The sequence below is a fragment of the Vulpes lagopus genome, chromosome 3, assembly GCF_018345385.1.
Source record: "Vulpes lagopus strain Blue_001 chromosome 3, ASM1834538v1, whole genome shotgun sequence".
Taxonomy (NCBI): Eukaryota; Metazoa; Chordata; class Mammalia; order Carnivora; family Canidae; genus Vulpes; species Vulpes lagopus.
The window spans coordinates 88,700,122-88,721,532 of record NC_054826.1 but is presented as its reverse complement, the minus strand read 5'-3'; positions in this window follow the sequence as shown (position 1 = coordinate 88,721,532).

Here is a 21,411-nt window from a genome sequence, read left to right as displayed (position 1 = left end):
TTATCAGGTGAGGCCACTGTGAGGCTCAGTGGGGGTTGTTTACCCTATGAGGCCCCAGGAGGAAGCACAACAGTGGCAGCGGCCAGCTCTGGAGGCCTAGATTCAGGTCCCGCAGTAACTATGGAGCTCTCAGTCTGCAGGGGCCTGGATGCCCCGGGGACAGGGCCACTGATCTGCTCAACTTGGGTCAGAAGCGTCCTTGCTGTACTGTTCACTCCTGGTCTCTGCGTGTCACGGAGGGAGGCCGGATCCTGGGCTGTGTCCCCAGTGGCCTGTGCTCCGGGGCCTCCGCTGTTGCATTTGTGCTCCCGGCTTGGCAGCCCCCTCTGCGGAGCCGCCACCTGAGCTCCTCAGAGCTGCTCCCGGTGCTGTGCAGTCCCCTCCGAGCGGAGCACTTCCTCTGCCGGAGCCGCCTCCGAGCAGCTCCCGGCCCGAGCCGCCCCCTCGGTGGGGAGCCGCCGCCCGAACCCCTCCGAGCTGCTCCCGGGTCCAGCTGTGGTCGCGCTCCAGCCCTTTAGGCAGCTCAGCGCACTCTCCTCAAGGCGCAGGTGTTTGTTAGTGTCCCTGGGAACCTGAGGGCGTCCCCTCCCTCCTAGGTCCTGCTCTAACTCCCTGCGGGCCTCTTTCCGCCCGGGAAGGTTGGTGCAGCTACTGCTTCTCCGGGTCGGGGCTCTCCTGTCCTGGGGACACTCGCCCCGGCCTCAGCCCGGCTCCTCATGGGCCCCTCCCCCTTGGAGGCCTTTTGTTTCTTTATTTCTTTTTCCCCGTCTTCCTACCTTGATAGAAGCACGAACTCTTCTCACTGTAGCGTTCCAGCTGGTCTCTCTTTAAATCTCAGGCCAAATTTGTAGGTTCTCAGGATGATTTGAAAGTTATTTATGTAATTTAGTGGGGACAGGTGACTTGGGGACCCTACTCTTCCACCAACTTGCCCCCTCCTACTCTGTTTTCCGTTAAAAATTGTTTCTAGGTAACGGTATCAGGAGGGTCAATGAGAAAGCATCTGACATTGGCCACCTGAGCTGCATGGTGATTGGCCACCTGACCCAGGTCACCCTGAGAGCGTGCATGATTGGCTGGGGCATGGCGGTGACATCACAGAGGGGTACTCTGATGCACCTGGGCTGATATAAAAGCATGACAACCTCTCACGAGCTGCTCCAGGGGCCGCGCAGCCTCCTCCCCACGGGGCCTCTGCCAGAACGGCTTCTGAGATGCTCCTGGGGCCGAGAAGACCCTCCGTGCAGCACTGCCGCCTAAGCTGCGTCCGAGGTGTTCCCGTGGCCGAGCAGTCACCTCCCTCGGAGCCTCTGAGCCTCCGCCCGAGCCGCCTCCGTGCTGCCCCCAGGACGACTGGGTGGGCGCTCCAGCCATTTTCAGATCTCAGTCCTTGGTCTGTGGCGCGCTCTCCCCATTTCCTATGTTCATGACCCCGGGAACCTGGGGGCTCCACTGCCCCTCCTGGGATCCTGCCCGAGTTCCCTGTGAGCGCCTTTCCATCCGGGAAGGTTGGTAAAGTTCCTGATTCTCCCGGCCTGGGCTTTCCTGTCCTGGAGAGTCTCCTGCCTGGCCTTAGCGCGGCTCCTTGTGGAGGCTCTCCCCCACTGGAGTCTACTGATTTATTTTTCTGTGTTCCTACCTTGATAGAAGCGCTTGATAGAAATGCTTCTCACTGTAGACTTCCAGCTGGTCTCTCTTTAAATCTCACTGTAGACTTCCAGCTGGTCTCTCTTTAAATCTCAGGTCAGAGGGGGAGGGGCAAGAGGGTGGAAGAGTAATGTCCCCAAGTCACCTGTCCCCACCAAATTACCTGGATAACCTTCAAATCATCCTGAAAATCTACGAATTTGGCCTGAGATTTAAAGAGAGACCAGCTGGAACGCTACAGTGAGAAGAGTTCGTGCTTCTATCAAGGTAGGAAGACGGGGGAAAAAATAAAGAAACAAAAGGCCTCCAAGGGGAAGGGGCCCTGCGAGGAGCCGGACTGAGGCCAGGGCGAGTGTCCCCAGGACAGGAGAGCCCCGTCCCGGAGAAGCAGGAGCTGCACCAACCTTCCTGGAGGAAAGGCGCCCGCAGGGAGTTAGAGCAGGACCCAGGAGGGCGGGGATGCCCTCGGGCTCCTGGGGACACTAACAGGCACCTGTGCGCCCAGGAGACTGTGCCGAGCTCCCTAAGGGCTGCAGCGCGCACGGCGGGACCAGGAGCAGCTTGGAGGGGCTCAGGCGGAGGCTCCGAGGCTGGGGCTGCATGGCGGGGAGCAGCTCGGAGGGGCTCAGGAGCCAGCGGAGCTCAGGAGCCGGCAGAGGGGGCTGCCCGCCGCGAGCAGGAATCCAACAGCGCAGGCCCGGGAGCACAGGGCGCCGGGACACAGCCAGGATCCGCCCCCCCCCACCCCCGGGACAGGCAGAGGCCAGGATGGCCCAGGACAGCACCAACGCTCCTGCCCCGAGCTTAGCAGACCAGTGGCCCCGCACCGGAGCCTCCAGGCCCTGCAGACAGAGAGCTCCACAGTTACTCTGGGAGCTGAATCCAAGCACCAGAGCTGGCTGCTTCCCCTGTGGTTGTTTCTCCTGGGGCCTCACAGGATAAACCCCCGCTGAGCCCTGCAGCAGGCAGGGGGCAGAGCAGCTCCCCCAAGTGCTAACACCTGAAAATCAGCACAAAGGACCCCTCCCCCAGAAGACCAGCTAGACGGACAAGTGCTAGGGGAACTCAAGGGACTGACAGAATCAGAAGATACGCCCCCGTGTGTTTTTTTTTTTTTTTGTATTTGTTTGCTTCCTCCACCCGTTTTTTCTTTCTCTTTTTTTCTTTTTTTTCTTTCTTTTTTCTTATTTCTTTTTTCTCTTTTCTTTCCTTCTTTCTCTCCTCTCTTTTTCTCCTTTTCCCAATACAAGTTGTTTTTGGCCACTCTGCACTGAGCAAAATGACTAGAAGGAAAACCTCACCTCAAAAGAAAGAAACAGTCCTCTCTCCCACAGAGTTACAAAATCTGGATTACTATTCAATGTCAGAAAGCCAATTCAGAAACACTATAATAAAGCTAATAGTGACTCTAGAAAAAAAGCATAAAGGACTCAACAGACTTTATGACTGCAGAATTTAGATCTTATCAGGCAGAAATTAAAAATCAATTAAATGAGAAGCCATCCAAACTAGAAGTCCTAATGACGAGCGTTAATGAGGAGGAAGAACGAGTGAGTCACATAGAAGACAAGTTGATGGCAAAGAGGGAAACTGAGGAAAAAAGAGACAAACAATTAAAAGACCATGAGGATAGATTAAGGGAAATAAATGACAGCCTGAGGAAGAAAAACCTACCTTTAATTGGGGTTTCCGAGAGCGCCGAAAGGGCCAGAGGGCCAGAATATGTATTTGAACAAATCATAGGTGAAAACTTTCCTAATCTGGAAAGAGAAACAGGAATTCAGATCCAGGAAACAGAGAGGTTCCCCCCTAAAATCAATAAAACCATTCAACACCTTGACATTTAATAGTTAAGCTTGCAAATTCAAAAGATAAAGAGAAGATCCTTAAAGCAGCAAGAGACAAGAAATTGATTGACTCATTTCACTCAGCATAATACCCTCCAGTTCCATCCACATCGAAGCAAATGGTGGGTATTTGTCATTTCTAATGGCTGAGAAATATTCCATCGTATACATAAACCACATCTTCTCTATCCACTCATCTTTTGATGGACATTGAGGGTCCTTCCACAGTTTTGCTATTATGGACATTGCTGCTAGAAACATCGGGGTGCAGGTGTCCCAGCGTTTCATTGTATCTGAATCTTTGGGGTAAATCCCCAACAGTGCAATTGCTGGGTCGTAGGGCAGGTCTATTTTTAACTCTTGAGGAACCTCCACACAGTTTTCCAGAGTGGCTGCACCAGTTCATATTCCCACCAAGAGGAGGGCTCCCTGTTATTAATATCCTCTCCAACATGTATGCTTTTCTGTCTTGTTAATTTTCCCCATTCTCACTGGTGTGTGGTGTTATCTCATTGTGGTTTTGATTTGTATTTTTCATGGACAGTGATGCAGAGCATTTTATCATGTGCCTGTTGGCCATGTCTACATCTTCCTCTGTGAGATTTCTGTATATGTCTTTTGCCCATTCCATGATTGTATTGTTTGTTTCTTTGCTGTTGAGTTTAATAAGGTCGTTATAGATCTTGGAAACTAGACCTTTATCTGATACGTCATTTGCAAATATCTTCTCCCATTCTGTAGGTTGTCTTTTAGTTTTGTTGACTGTATCCTTTGCTGTGCAAAAGCTTCTTATCTTGATGAAGTCTCAATAGTTCATTTTTGCTTTTGTTTCTTTTGCCTTTGTGGATGTATCTTGCAAGAAGTTACTGTGGCTGAGTTCAAAAAGGGGTTGTCTGTGTTCTCCTCTAGGATGTTGATGGAATCTTGTCTCACATTTACATCATTCATCCATTTTGAGTTGATCTTTGTGTATGGTGCAAGAGAGTGGTCTAGTTTCATTCTTCTGCATGTGGATGTCCAATTTTCCCAGCACCATTTATTAAAGAGACTGTCTTTCTTCCAGTGGATAGTCTTTCCTCCTTTATCAAATATTAGCTGACCATAAAGTTCAGGGTCCACTTCTGGATTCTCTGTTCTGTTCCATTGATCTATGTGTCTGAATTTGTGCCAGTACCACACTGTCCAGATGACCACAGCTTTGTAGTACAACCTGAAATCTGGCATTGTGATGCCCCCAGATATGGTTTTCTTTTTTAAAATTCCCCTGGCTATCTGGGTCTTCTGTGGGAGAGGCCTGCTGTGCTGATTTTCCAGTTTTAGGACTTGGGGGAGCTGCTCAGCCCCCTACCTGGTGCAGGGCTCAGTGAAAGATGTTTAAATTCTTTATCTGTCGAGGCAACTGTGAGGATCAGTAGGGGTTTTTTCATCCTTTGAGGCCCCAGAAGGAACAACAACAGTAGAGGCGGCCAGCTCTGGAGCCCTGGAGTAAGCTCCCGCAGTAGCTATGGAGCTCTCAGTCTGCAGAAGCCTGGATGCTCAGGGGGCAGGGCCCTCTGAACTACACAGCTCGGGGCCACCCAGCGGCAAGAGTGTCCTTTCTGTCCTGTGCCTTCCTGGCTTCTGCCTGTCCCGGGGATTGCGCCGGATCTTGGGCTGTGTCCGCGGCGCACAGTGCTCCCAGGCTTGAGCTGCTGGAATCCTGCTCCAGGCCGCCCGGCCCCCTTAATGTGGAGCCTCTGCCCGAGTGCATTCTGAGAAGTTCCCAGGGCCTCACAGCCCCCTTTGTGGAGACTCTGCCTGAGCTGCTTCCAAGCGGTGCCCAGTGCCGCGCACCTAGCTCCCAGCTGAGCTGCTGCCTGAGCGGCCTCCAAGCTGCTCCGGGGCCCCACCAGATGCACACTGCAGCACTTTAGGGAGCTAGGCGGCAGTGTGTGGTGCATTCTCCCTGTGGCGCTGGTGCTCTGTTAGTGTCCCAGGTAGGCTGAGGGCATTCCCGACCCTCCTGGGATCCTGCTCCATCTCCCGTGAAGATTGGTGAAACCTCTGCTTCTCTACAACAGGGCTTTCCTGTCCTGGGGACACCAGCCGTGGCCTCAGCCCGGGTCCTCGCAGGGCCCCTCCCACTTGGATGCCTTTTGTTTCTTTCTTTCTTCCCCCGCTCCGTCTTCCTTCCGAGATAGAACCTTGAACTCTTCTCACTGTAGCATTCCACCTGTTCTCTCTTTAAATCTCAGGCCAAATTCCTAGGTTTTCAGAATGATTTAAAAGTTATTTAGGTAATTTGGTGGGGACAGGTGACTTAGGGACCCTACTCTTCCGTCATCTTCCTCCCTCCTACTCTGTTTTCCGTTTAAAATTGTTTCTAGGCAACGGTATCAGGAGGGTCAATAAAAAGCCATCTGACATTGGCCACCTGTGCTGCATTGTGACTGGCCACCTGAACCAGGCCTCCCCGAGAGTGTGCGTGATTGGCCGAGGCATGGCGGTGACGTCACAGAAAGGCATTCTGATGCACCTGGGCTGATATAAAAGCATGACAACTGCGCAGGTCCCCGTTATGACAGAGATGGCACTTCAGCCACAGATCTCCCTCCTCTCCCTCAGGTTGTCTGCCCTGTTTTCTGCCCATGCCCATGGCAAGCCCCCGGACCACCCTCCTGCCCCTGTCCTCTCGCCAAGACTTTGGGCTCCAACTGCATGTTTGCACATCCATTCATCCCCCTCTGTGGTCCTGAGAGTCCACGAACCCACAGCAGGCGACTCCTGCTCCCAGTTCCCACTGAGAAGTTGGCCTGGCTGCTCATGGACATATTCTCATGTGGACTGTGGGAGCGGGACACTGGGAATCAGTACCATGGATACTCAGGCAGAGGGGAAATGCCTCTCCGACACCCCTACGGTCAACCCAGGGCTCAACACAGGAAAGCTGTGACTCCCCGTCCTGAGCAAACCCAGAGCACTCACTGCTTCTCTGGAGGTCTCCAACCCAGCTCAATACAGGGCACCCCCATGTGTACAGTGTCTGCAGTGCCTCCAGGCACCCAGCAGAGAAGGCATTGTATGAAAAAAGCAATTCCTGGGAGAAGGAGTCACCACAAAACTGGACACAGTGGGGGTCATGGAACCCGGGCCCACAGACAATGAGCTGCCTGCCCCAGCTCAGTAGTGGACAAATGGATGCTCCAGATCCCTGGCTGACCATGCACCCATACACCACAAACCCTCAAACACAGCAGGACATGAAGAAATTCAGTCCCCAGAACAGAGCACCTACCAGGATCCCTCAGAATGGGAACCCTCTTAACCCTGGTGCCCCCGGGTTTGTGAGTCACCCAGACACTGGATCCCTATCAAAATACCATGGACTTTCTTAAGAGAGTTGGAACTAATTATTTTAAGATTTGTGTGGAATCAGAAAAGACCCCAAATAGCCAGGGGAATATTGAAAAATAAAACCATTGCTGGGGGCATCACAATGCCACATTTCAGGCTGTACTACAAAGTTGTGATCATCAAGACAGTGTGGTACTGGCCGAAATACAGACACATAGATCAATGGAACAGAACAGAGAATCCAGAAGTGGACCCTCAACTTTACGGTCAACTAATATACAATAAAGGAGGAAAAACTCTCCACTGGAAAAGACTGTCTCTTCAATAAATGGTGCTGGGAAAATTGGACATCCACATGCAGAAGAATGAAACTAGACCACTCTCTTGTACCATACACAAAGATCAACTCAAAATGGATGAAAGATCTAAATGTGAGATGAGAGTCCATCAACATCCTAGAGGAGAACACAGGCAACACCCTTATTGAACTTGGCCACAGTAACTTCTTGCAAGATACATCCATGAAGGCAAGAGAAACAAGAGCAAAAATGATCTATTGGAAAGTCGACAAGATAAGAAGCTTTTGCACAACAAAAGATTCACTCAACAGAATGGGAGAAGATATTTGCAAATGATGTATCACATAAAGAGCTAGTATTCAAGATCTATAAAGAACTTATTAAACTCAAACGCAAAGAAACAAAATATGGGCAAAAGACATGAACCGAAATATCACAGAGGAAGACATAGACATGGCCAACAAGCACGTGAGAAAATGCTCCGCATCACTGTCTATGAGGGAAATACAAATCAAAATTACAATGAGATACCACCTTCCATTAAGAGAGAATGGAGATAATTAACAAGGCAGGAAACCACAAATGTTGGAGATTTTGTGGAGAAGGGGGAACCCTCCTGCACTGTTGGTGGGAATGTGAACTGGTGCAGCCACTCTGGCAAACTGTGTGGAGGTTCCTCAAAGAATTAAAAACAGACCTGCCCAACAACCCAGCAATTGCACTGCTGGTGATATACTCCAAAGATACAGATGCAATGAAATGCCAGGCACCTGCACCCCAATGTTTATAGCAGCAATGTCCACAATAGCTAAGCTGTGGAAAGAGCCTTGGTGTCCATCGAGAGATGAATGGATAAAGAAGATGTGGTTTATGTATACAATGAAATACTACTCAGCCATGAGAAACGACAAATGCCCACCATTTCCTTCGATGTGGTTGGACCTGGAGGGCATTATTCCGAGTGAATAAGGCAATCAGAGAAGGACAGACATTATATGGTCTCCTTTATTTGGGGAATAGAGAAAAGAGTGAAAGGGAATAAAGGGGAAGGGAGAAGAAATGTGTGGGAAATATCAAAAAGGGAAACAGAACATTAGAGACTCCTAACTCTGGGAAATGAACTGGGGGTGGGCAATGGTGAAGTGGGAAGGGGAGCTGGTGACTGGGTGACAGGCACTGAGGGGGGCACTTCATGGGAAGAGCACTGGGTGTTATTGTATATGTTGGCAAATTGAACACCAATAGAAAATTAATTTAAAAATCCCCAGTAGTGAAATTGCTGGGTCACGGGGCAGTTCCATTCTTAACATTCTTTGACAAACCTCCACACAGTTTTCCAGTGTGGCTGCACCAGTTCACATTCCGTCCAACAGTTCAAGAGGGTTCCCCTTTCTCCACATCCTCTGCAACATTTGTTTCCTGTCTTGTTAATGTTTCTCCATTCTCACTGGGATGAAGAGGTATGTCATTGTGGTTTTGATGTGTAAATCCCTACACATAGAAAACATATAGCATATAACCCAGAGCTCATCCCATCAAGTGTCCCCCTCAGCGCCCGTCATCCAATCACTGCAACCCCCAAAGTACCTCCCATTCCACTACACCTTGATCCTTTCCCAGAGTTAGGTGTCTCTAATATTCTGTCATCCTCAACTGATATTTCTACTCATTTTCTCTCCCTTTTCCTTTATTTCTTTTCACTATTTTTTATATTCTCCAAATGAATGAGACCATATAATGATTGCCCTTCTGTGATTGACTTATTTCCCTCAGCATAATACCCTCCAGTTCCATTCACATTGAAGCAAATGGAGGGTATTTGCGGTTTCTTTTCCTTTTTTTTTTCTTTTTGAACTTAACAAAAATATTCAGAACATTTTTTCCTAAAACAGCAGGATACACAGTATTTTTCAGTGCATATCGAACATCCTCCAGAATAGACCGCATACACCATCACAAATCAGCCCTTAACTGGTACAGAAAGATGAAGATTATATCATGCATATTTTCCAACCACAATGATATGAATCTTAAGGTCAACCACAAGAAAAAATGTGGAAATACCACAAATGCATGGGGGTTAAAGCATATCCTCCTGCTAATAATGCATGTGTTAAAGAGTAAATGAAAGTATAAACTTAAAAATACATGGAAGAAAATGAAAATGAAAACATGAAGTTAATATTAAAAGATGTCTTAAGTGATCCTCTGATTTTCACACATGCTCTTCTTAGCCTCCATTGTGGAGTTCATCCAATTTCTCCCAGGAATTTGGGATTAATCCCCCAGCCAGCATAGTAACTTCCTTCCTTGCCTATTGATTCAGAGGCATGAAGAGCTCAAAGTGGCCAGGCAGCAGTTTCAATTTCCAGATCAGTGAGATTGTTTTTGTGTCTCTCTTTATAACTGAGACCTCTAGGCCAGCAGAATATAAAGTCGTGGGAGCAGAAAGTAAACATTTTGCACGTAGATCATAAAGGGTTATAGTGAGTAGTACCACTTCCAGTTCCAGGTCTTGACTTCTGCACCTGTGAATGTGCACTATGGGAGAAACAGCATCATATATTAAAAACAGATTTGAAACATATATAGCCCTCTGGAGACCCTTGTCATACATAGCCTGCAAGAAATCGACAGCCAGGTGGCACTGCAAGTGCATCTTCTTTTTAAAAATTCTTTTTAAATGTATTTTTTATTGGTGTTCAATGTGCCAACATATAAAATAACATTCAGTGCTTATCCCATCCTGTGCACCCCTATGTGCCAGTCCCACTGTCACCCCCCCACCTCCTTTTCTACCAGCTCTAGTTCGATTCCCAGTGTTAGGAGTCTCTCATGTTCTTTCTCCCTTTCTGATATTTCCCACTCATTTTTTCTCCCTTCCTCTTTATTCCATTACACTATTTTTATATTCCCCAATGAATTAGACCATATAATGTTTGTCCTTCTCCCATTGACCTATTTCACTCCGCATAGTACCCTCCAGTTCCATCCACATCGAAGCAAAAGGTGGGTATTTTTCAGGAGATAATGGGCTAGTTTTCAAGATCTATAAAGAACTTATTAACCTCAACACCAAAGAAACAAACAATCCAATCATGAAATGGGCAAAAGACATGAATAGAAATCTCACAGAGAAAGACATAGACATGGCCAACAAGCACATGGGAAAAAGATCCGCATCAATTGCCATCAGGGAAATACAAATCAAAACCACAATGAAAAAGCATCTCACACCAGTAAGAATGGGGAAAATTAACAAAGCAGGAAACCACAAATGTTGGAGAGGATGTGGAGGAAGGGGAACCCTCCTGCACTGTTGGTGGGAATGTGAACTGGTGCAGCCACTCTGGAAAACTGTGTGGAGGTTCCTCAAGGAGTTAAAAATTGATCTGCCCTGTGACCCAGCAATTGCACTGCTGGGGATTTACCCCAAAGTTCCAGATGCAGTGAAACGTCAGGACACCTGCTCCCCGATGTTTATAGCAGCAATGTCCACAAAAGCGAAACCGTGGAAGGACCCTCGGTGTCCATTAAAAAGTGAATGGATAAAGAAGATGTGGTTTATGTATACAATGGAATATTACTCAGCCATAAGAAACAACAAATACCTACCATTTGCTTCGACGTGGATGAAATGGACGGTATTATGTTGAGTGAAATAAGTCAATCGGAGGAGGACAAACATTATATGGTCTCATTCATTTGGGGAATATAAATAATAGTGGAAGGCAATGAAGGCAAAAGGGGGAAAATAAGTGAGAAACATAAGAAATGGAGACAGATTATGGAAGACTCCTAATGCTGGGAAACGAACTAGGGGTGGTGGAAGGGGAGGTGGGCAGGGGGTGGGGGTGAATGGGCACTGACGGGAACTGAAGGGGGCACTTGACGGGATGAGCACTGGGTGTTATTCTGTATGTTGGCCAATTGAACACCAATAAAAAATAAATTTATTAATAAAAAAAGAAAAAAGAATTTTTAAAGTAAAAAAATTAGATAAAATAAAATATTTGTATAAATAGAATGGGAATATAGGAAACCAAAATAATGAGACACAAGGCTGTCGGCAAGATGGTGGAAGAGTAGGAACCCGAAATCACCTGTCCCCACCAACCTACCTAGATAAATTTCAAACCATCCTGAATATGAATACCTACCAATTCACCCTGAGATTTAATGGGAGAACAGCTGAAAGGCTACAGTGAGAAGAGTTTGCGCTTCTATCAAGGTAGGACGATGGAAAAATAAATAAATACACTCTAGTGGGGGAGAGCCCACACGGGCACCTGGGCGAAGGCCGGGCAGGAGAGACTCCAGGACAGGAAAGCACAGAGCAGGAGAATCAGGAACTTTCCCACCTTCCCGGATGGAAAGGCACTCACAGGAAACTCGGGCAGGATCCCACGAGGGGCAGTGGAGGCCCCAGGTTTCCGGGGTCACTAACGGAGGAAGTGGGGACAGCGTGCCACACACCATTGTCCGAGATCTGAAAAGGGCTGGATCGCATGCCCAGTGGGCTCCGGGAGTAGCTCAGGTTGCAGTTCTGGCAGTTGCATGGCGAGGAGGGGGATGCTTGGCCCTGGGAGAGCGATTCCAGTGGCGCCGCCCCCAAGAGCCTAGGGTGCTTGGGGCACAGCCCAGGACCCGGCAATCCCCTTGGGACATGCGCACGCCCGGGGAGGACACAGGACAGGGAGGACGCTCCTGTCGCCAGGCACCCCCGAACTGTGCAGGTCAGTGCCTCCCACATCCGGAGGATTTAGTCTCTGGTGGACTGGGATCTGCAGGAGTTACTGTGTGAGCTGAATCCAGGGGTTAAGAGCTGTCGGCTGCCAGTGTTGTTGTTCCCCCCTAAGTCACATTGTACATGGGATGGAGCAGGGCCGCCAGGGAGCATGGGTCTCAAATGATAAACAACTCCCACTGAGCCGTGCCTCTGACAGGGAGTGGGGTAGCTCCCCCGGGGCACACACCTGACAATATGAAAAGAAGGCCCCTCCCCCAGAAGATCACCTGGAAGGAAACAAGAAGAGCAAGTTCTTGACCAAGCATCCCTGGAGAGCTCCAGGGGAAGTCAAGGGACTTACAGTATATAGAATCAGAGGATACCCCTCCTTGTTATTGTTTTTTAATTTGGAAATGTTTTCCTCTTTTTTTCCTTCCTTTTCCAGTACAACTTGTTTTAGCCACTCTGCACTGAGCATCGTGACTTGAAGGAAGAACTCACCCCATAGAAACAATCAGAAACAGTCCTCTCTCCCTCAGAATTACAGAAATTGGGTTAGAATTCGATGTCAGAATGCAAATGCAGAAGCACAATTATAAAGCTACTGAAAAAAGCATGGCTCTGAAAAAAGCATGAATGATTCAAGAGACTTCATGACTGCAGAATATAGATCTAATCAGGCCGAAATTAAAAATCAATTGAATGTGATGAGAATCCAAACTGGAGGTTCTAACGATGAGACTAATGATGTAGGATGAGTGAGTGACATAGAAGACAGGTTGATGGCAAGGAAGGAAGGAGAGGAAAAGGGAGAAAAACAAAAGACCACGAAGTAAGGTTAAGGGAAATAAATGATAACCTCAGAAGGAAAAATCTACATTTAAACTGGGGTCCAGAGGGTCCTGAAAGGAACAGAGGACCAGAAAGTGTATTTGAAGAAATCATAGCCGAGAACTTCCCTAACTTGGGGAAGGAATCAGCCATGCCATCCTGGAGATAGAGTGATCCCCCCCTATAATCAATGTAAACCATTCAACACCCTGATGTTTCATGGTGAAACTACCAAATTCCAAAGAAAAAGAGAAGATCCTCAAAGCAGCAAGATACAAGAGATCCCTAAACTTTATGGGGAGAGGTAGTAGATTAACAACAGACCTCCCCAGAGCGACCTGGATGGCCAGAAAGGGCTGGCACGATATATTCAGGGTCCTAAATGAGAAGAGTTCAATTTGCCAACATATAGCATATCACCCATGGCTCATCCCGTCAAGTGCCCCCCTGAGGGCACGTCATCCAGTCACCCCAACCACCCAGGCACTCCCTTTCCAGTACCCCTTATTCGTTTCCCAGAGTTAGGAGTCTCTCATATTCTGTCATCATCAACTGTTATTTTCACTCATTTTCTCTCCGTTTCCATTTATTCCCTTCCACTGTTTTTTATTACACCAAATGAATAGGACCATATAATGATTGCCCTTCCACAATTGACTATTCTCCCTTAGTATTAGACCTTCCAGTTACATCTACGTCGAAGCAAGTAGTAGGTCTTTGTCGTTTCATTCTATTCCTTTTTTGTTTGTTTGTTCTTAACAAATATATTCAGAACATTTATCCTAAAACAGCAAAAGACACAGTCTTTTTGAGTGCATATGAAATATTCTCCAGAAGAGATCACATACCAGGTCACAAATCAGACCTTAAGAAGTACAAAAGATGAATACTATACCATGCATATTTTCAACCAGAAAGACATGAAACTTAAGGTCAACCACAAGAAAAAATTGTAAATACCACTAATTCATGGGGGTTAAAGAATATCCTCCTGCTCATAATGAATTGGTTAATCAGGAAATGAAAGTGTAAATTAAAAAATACATGGAAGGAAATGAAAATGAAAACATGAAGGTAATAGTAAAAGATGTCTTAAGTGGAAGGGAGGGGGCAAGACGGCAGAAGAGTAGGGTCCCCAAGTCACCTGTCCCCACCAAATTACCTAGATAACCTTCAAATCATCCTGAAAATCTACGAATTCAGCCTGAGACAAATTGAGACCAGCTGGAATGCTACAGTGAGAAGAGTTCCCGCTTCTATCGAGGTAGAAAGACGGGAAAAAGAAATAAACAAAAAGCTTCCAAGGGGGAGGGTCCCACAAGGAACTGGGCTAAGGCCTCAGCAAGTGTCCCCAGGACAGGGGAGCCTGGCCTGGAGAAGCAGGAGTTTCACCATTCTTCCTGGACAGGAAGGTGCTCTCAGAGGCTTAGAGCAGGATCCCAGGAGGGCGGGGATGCCCTCTCCCAGGGACACTAACAGACACCTGAGCCCCACCCAGAGCGTGCCACACCCAGAAGCGGCTCTGACAAAGCTTCACGGGGAGAGGCCTGTACGGCCCCGAGCGGCTCCAGCAGAGTCTCCAACAGAAGGGGCTGCGCAGCCGAGAGCGCAAATCTGACAGCGCAGGCCCGGGAGCACAGCGAGCCGCGGACCCAGCTCAGGATATGGGGCTTCCCCCGGGACAGGCAGAAGCCGGGAGGGCACAGGACAGCAAGGACACTCCTGCACAAAGCTGAGCAGATCAGCAGCCCTGCCCCCGGAAACATCCAGTCCCCTGCAGAGTGATTGCTCCATAGTTAGAGCAGGAGCTGATTCCAGGGTTCCAGAGCTGGCCGGCGCCCCTGTTATGGTTTTTCCTGGGGCCTCACAGGATAAACAATCCCCGAAGAGCCTCACAGTGGCCTCACAGGATAAACAGCTTAAACATCTTTCACCGAGCCCTGACCCAGGCAGGGGGCTGAGCAGCTCCCCCAATGCTAACACCTGATAATCAACACAGCAGGCCCCTCCCCCAGAAGACCAGCGAGACCGACAGGGCAGAAACAAATTATTGACCAACCAGCACTTGAAAGTTCCGGGGAAGTCTAGGAATTTACAGTATACAGAATCAGAGGATAATCCCCCTTGGTATTTTTGTTTTCTTGTTTTTTGATTTCCGTTTGCTCCCCACTCCCAGTTTTTTCTCTTGTCTTTTCTTTTCTTCTCTTTTAATTTTTCTTCTCTTTGTTTTTCTCTTTTGTTTTTATTTTTTCTTTTTGTTTTCATCTTTCTCTTCTCTCTTTTTCTCCTTTTCCCAATACTAGTAGTTTTTGGCCATTCTGCACAGAGCAAAATGCCTGGAAGGAAAACCTCACCTCAAAAGACAGAACAGAAACAGTCCTCGCTACCAAAGAGTTACAAAATTTGGATTACATTCAATGTCAGAAAGACAAATCAGAAGAGCTATTATAAAGCTACTGGTGGCACTAGAAAAAAGCATAAAGGACTCAAGAGACTTCATGACTGCAGAATATAGATCTAATCCTGCTGAAATTAAAAATCAATTGAATGAGATGCAATCCAAACTGGAGGTTCTAACGATGTGGGTAATGAGGTAGAAGAACAAGTGAGTGACATAGAAGACAGGTTGATGGCAAGAAAGGAAGCAGAGGAAAAGAGAGGAAACTAAAGACCATGAGGAGAGGTTAAGGGAAATAAATGAAAACCTCAGAAGGAAAAATCTACACTTAAAGGGGGTACCAGAGGGTGCTCAAAGGGACAGAAGTCCAGAATATGTATTTGAACAAATCATAGCTGAAAACATCCCTATATTGGAGAGGGAAACAGGCATTCAAATCCAGAAATAGAGAGACACTCCAAAAATCAATAAAAACCACTCAAATTCTCGACATTTAATAGGGACACTTGCAAATTCCATAGACAAGGAGAAGATCCTGAAAGCAGCAAGAGACCAGATGACTCTAAATTTTATGGGGAAAGAAAGATAAATTAAGGATTCAATCCCATTTACAATTGCACCCAAAAGCATAAGATACCTAGGAATAAACCTAACCAAAGTGGTAAAGCATCTATACCCTAAAAACTATAGAACACTTCTGAAAGAAATTGAGGAAGACACAAAGAGATGGAAAAATATTCCATGCTCATGGATTGGCAGAATTAATATTGTGAAAATGTCAATGTTACCCAGGGCAATTTACATGTTTAATGCAATCCCTATCAAAATACCATGGACTTTCTTCAGAGAGTGAGAACAAATTATTTTAAGATTTGTGTGGAATCAGAAAAGACCCCGAATAGCCAGGGGAATTTTAAAAAAGAAAACCATAGCTGGGGGCATCACAATGACAGGTTTCAGGTTGTACTACAAAGCTGTGGTCATCAAGACAGTGTGGTACTGGCACAAAAACAGACACATAGATCAATGGAACAGAATAGAGAACCCAGAAGTGGACCCTGAACTTTATGGTCAACTAATATTCGATAAAGGAGGAAAGACTATCCACTGGAAGAAACACAGTCTCTTCAATAAATGGTGCTGGGAAAATTGGACATCCACATGCAGAAGAATGAAACTAGACCACTCTCTTTCACCATACACAAAGATACACTCAAAATGGGTGAAAGATCTAAATGTGAGACAAGATTCCATCAACATCCTAGAGGAGAACACAGGCAACACCCTTTTTGAACTTGGCCACAGTAACTTCTTGCAAGATACATCCACAAAGGCAAAAGAAACAAAAGCAAAAATGAACTATTGGGACTTCATCAAGATAAGAAGCTTTTGCACAGCAAAGGATACAGTCAACAAAACTAAAAGAAAACCTACAGAATGGGAGAAGATATTTGCAAATGACATATCAGATAAAGGGCTAGTTTCCAAAATCTATAAAGAACTTATTAAACTCAACACCAAAGAAACAAACAATCCAATCATGAAATGGGCAAAAGACATGAACAGAAATCTCACAGAGGAAGACATGGACATGGCCAACATGCACATGAGAAAATGCTCCGCATCACTTGCCATCAGGGAAATACAAATCCAAACCACAATGAGATACCACCTCACACCAGTGAGAATGGGGAACATTAACAAGGCAGGAAACCACAAATGTTGGAGAGGATGCGGAGAAAAGGGAAGCCTCTTACACTGTTGGTAGGAATATGAACTGTTGCAGCCACTCTGGAAAACTGTGTGGAGGTTCCTCAAAGAGTTAAAAATAGACCTGCCCTACGACCCAGCAATTGCACTGTTGGGGATTTACCCCAAAGATTCAGATGCAATGAAATGCCGGGACACCTGCACCCCGATGTTTCTAGCAGCAATGTCCACAATAGCCAAACTGTGGAAGGAGCCTCGGTGTCCATCAAAAGATGAATGGATAAAGAAGATGTGGTTTATGTATACAATGGAATATTACTCAGCCATTAGAAACGACAAATACCCACCATTTGCTTCAATGTGGATGGAACTGGAAGGTATTATGCTGAGTGAAGTAAGTCAATCGGAGAAGGACAAAAAGTGTTTGTTCTCATTCATTTGGGGAATACAAATAATAGTGAAAGGGAATAGAAGGGAAGGGAGAAGAAATGTGTGGGAAATATCAGGAAGGGAGACAGAATATAAAGACTCCTAACTCTGGGAAATGAACTAGGGGTGGTGGAAGGGGAAGAGGGCAGGGGGTGGGGTGAATGGGTGACGGGCACTGAGGGGGACACTTGACGGGATGAGCACTGGGTGTTATTCTGTATGTTGGTAAATTGAACACCAATAAAAATTAATTTATTAAAGAAATATAAATAAATAAAAATAAAATTAAAAATTAGGAGTGCCTGGTTGGCTTAGATGCTTAAGGGTCCATCTCTTGACTTCAGCTCAGGTCTTGATCTCAGGGTCATGAGTTCAAGCCCCATGTTTGGCTCCATGCTGGGTGTGGAGCCTACATAAAAAAATAAAAAATAAAAAATTGAAATACCATGTGACTCAGGTATCTTACTTCTGGATATATATCCAGAGGAATTGAAATCAGAGTCTTAAAGAGATATCTGCACCCCTTGTTCATTGAAGTATTATTCACAATAGCTAAGATATAGAAACAACCTAAGTGTTCATTGTGGATGAGTGGATAAAGGAAATGTGATACACACACACACACACACACACACACAGTAGAATATTACTCAGCCCTAAGAAGGATGGAAATTTCACCATTTGTGACAACATGGGTGGACTTTTGGGGCATTCATGCTAAATGAAATAAATCAGAGAGGAAGGTCAATACCTAAATCAGACCAAGAAAGACCAGTATGTGTGATTTCATTTATATGTGCAATCTAAAAAATCCGAACTCATAAAAATGGAGTAGAATGGTGGTTGTCAGAGGTTGGAGGGGTGGCAGAATGGGGGAGATATTGTTTAAGGATACAAACTTGCAACTAAGTCAATAAATACATTCTGGAATCCTAATGCCCAGCATTGTGATGTTAGTCAACAATACTTTATTATAAACTCCAAAGTGGCTAAGAGTTGAGGGGTTAAGTTAGTTCAGAAGGTGCTCCCAGAGAGAGATGGTAAGCGACAAAGCCTGCCACACTGAGGAGAGTTACATTATGGTCTGTGTTTCCTTCTGAGCTCCCATACAGTAGAACCAGTCTTGCCAAGCAAAGCAAGACTTAGCAATATAGCATTTAGATTCAAGGCTTTGTGTGTGTGTGTGTGTGTGTGTGTGTGTGTAATTACCTACCTACCATTATCATTCTAACTGAACTATTGATAATATACAAGAATGTATGTGTGTAGAAAGGCAAGTAGATGTATAAATACATGTATAATAAAAATACATAAATGTATTTCTGTCTTGTATTTATCTAATCTACTTGTCTAATTTATCTAATTATTTAATCTAATCATCTATTTGATTATCTATCATCTGTCTCCCTCTCTCTGTGTCAGTCTGTCTGAGAATCTCTTGCTCAGACTCAAGAAATCTTTTTAGCAGGGTACTGGCCATCTTCAGCTGTAATAATCGTAAGTTGGGAGTTAGCAAACTACAGTCTGTGGGCCAAATCCATTCCTCTGCCTATTTTTGTACAGCCCTCAAGGTAAAAATGCCTAAAAAACATTTTTACAATTTTAGAGTTGTTAACACACACACACACACACACACACACACACACAGGAAAACATGTTACAGATACCCTATATGGCCTACAAAAGCTAGAATATCTACTACCTGGCCTTCTGCAGAAGAAAGTTGCTGACCCTACCATAAGTGAGTCTAAAATGGAATTTGAATTTCTCCCACAAACTCCTCTTCTTCTAGTCCCTATATTCATGAAAGGCTCCCCGCTGTGTATGTGTGTGTGTGTACACACACATATGTATATCATATGTATATCAGAATATTATTCTGTCATAAAAAGGGGAATGCCATTTGCAGCTACATGGATATACCTTGACGGCATTATGCTAAGTGAACTAAGTCAGAGAAAGACAAATACTATATGATCTCCCTTATATGTGAAGTCTAAAGAGAACCCCAAACTCAGAATAAGAGATCACATTTGTGGCTGCCAGAGGCAGGAGTGCCAGAGAGTTGGGTGACGGTGGTCATAAGTATTAGCTTCCAGTTATAAGATAAGTGCTGGGGATGTACAACATGACCACAGTTACCGGTGCAGTGTGGTACATTTGAGAGTAGATCGTAAAAGTTCTCATCACATGGGCAAAAAAAAAAATGTTTGTAGCTGTATGAGGTGATGGATGTTAACCAAAATTGTGATAACATTTCTATATTTTGTGAAATGGTTAAGTCATCATGCTATATACCTTGAACTTAAACGCTGTTATTTGTCAATTATATCTCAATAAAACTGGGAGAAAAAATGACAATAAAGGTACCTTATTGAAAAAAAATTGATAGCACACCTTAGAGCCCGTACAATTTACTCCTTCCCATATTGTTTTGCGTTTTGAATTTGTTTGGTTTTTTTCCCTAGAGTAGTTGCAGATCTGGAGAACCAGGTAGGCTATTTTTGGTAAGAATTCATAAACCTGGGCAGCCCGGGTGGCTCAGCGGTTTAGCACCGCCTTCAGCCCAGGTTATGATCCTGGAGACGCGGGATCGAGTCCCACGTCGGTCTCCCTGAGTGGAGCCTGCTTCTCCCTCTGTCTGTGTCTCTGTCCCCTGCCCTCTGTGTCTGTCATGAATAAATAAATAAAATCCTTAAAAAAAAAAGAATTCATAAACCTGAGGGGGTGGGACAAGATGGCAGAGGAATAGGGTCCTCAACTCACCTGGCCCCACCAACTTACCTAGATTACTTTCAAACCATCCTGAAAACCTATTAATTTGACCTGAGATTTAAAGATAGAACAGCTGGAACGCTAAAGAGAGAAGGGTTTTCGACTCTAACAAGGTAGGAAGGCGGGAAAAAAGATGAAAAAGAATCAAGTGGGGGGGGGGGGGGCGCGAGGAGCCGGGCTAAGGCAGGGCAGCGAAAGCCTCCAGGACAGGAAAGTCCGGTCCCAGGAAAGCAGGAACTTTTAAAAATCCTCACCAGATTCTTGCCTGACGGAAAGGCGTTTAGCAGGGAAATTGGGCAGAATCTCAGAAGAGGCAGTGGAGCCTCCAGTCTCCCGGAGTCACTAATAGAAGAGCCCGGGGGAGAGTGCACTGCACACGGCTAGCGGGCTCGGGAAAGGCGGGGCGCACAGCCAGCGGGCTGGAGCGCACAGCCAGCGGGGCCGGGGCGCACAGCCAGCGGGGCCGGGGCGCACAGCCAGCGGGGCGGGGCGCACAGCCAGCGGGGCCGGAGCGCACAGCCAGCGGGGCCGGGGCGCACAGCCAGCGGGGCGGGGCGCACAGCCAGCGGAGCCTCTCGGAAGCCGGCTGGTTGGGTGGTGGTTCGGGGGAGGGGGCTGCGCCCTGCTGCCTCGGGAGTGGCGGCCCCAGGAGCGCGATTCCAGCAGCACAGGCCCGGGATCCCATGGTGCCAGGCTGACACAGCCCACGATCCTGTGCTCCCCCGGGACAGGCAGAGGTAGGGAGGGCACAGGACAGCGAGGACTCTCCTGCTGGGCACCCCCAAGCTGTGCAGGTCAGTTTCCCCTGCTGCCCCAGGAGCACCTACACCAGTGCAGACCACGAGACTGTGGTAGTTGCTGTGGGGAGCTGACTCCAGGCCTGGAGACCTGGCCGCCGCCAGTGTGGTTGTTCCTCCTTGTTTCACCATGTGCCTGAGAGAGGCAGGGCCACCAGGGAACAGAGGACTCACAGGGTAAACAGCTCCCACTGAGCCCGGCATATGGCGGGGGTGGGGGGCGTCTCCCCCAAGTACACACACCTAAGAATCAGCACAGCAGGCCCCCCTCCCCGCCAGAAGACCCGCTGGAAGGACAGGAGAAGAGCAAGTTTTTGACCAAGCAGCTCTGGAAAGCTCCAGGGGAGGTCAAGAGATTTACAGTATATAGAACTACAGGGTACCCCTCCTATTTTTTTCTTCCTTTTTCCAGTACAACTCTTTTTTTTTGACATTTTATTTATTTATTCATGAAAGACAGAGAAAGAGAGAGGCAGAGAAACAGGCAGAGGGAGAAGCAGGCTCCATGCAGGGAGGCCGACGTGGGACTCAATCCCAGGTCTTCAGGATCAGGTGGGTGGTAAACCACTGAGCCACCTGGGCTGCCCAAGTACAACTCGTTTTTATATCAGACTGT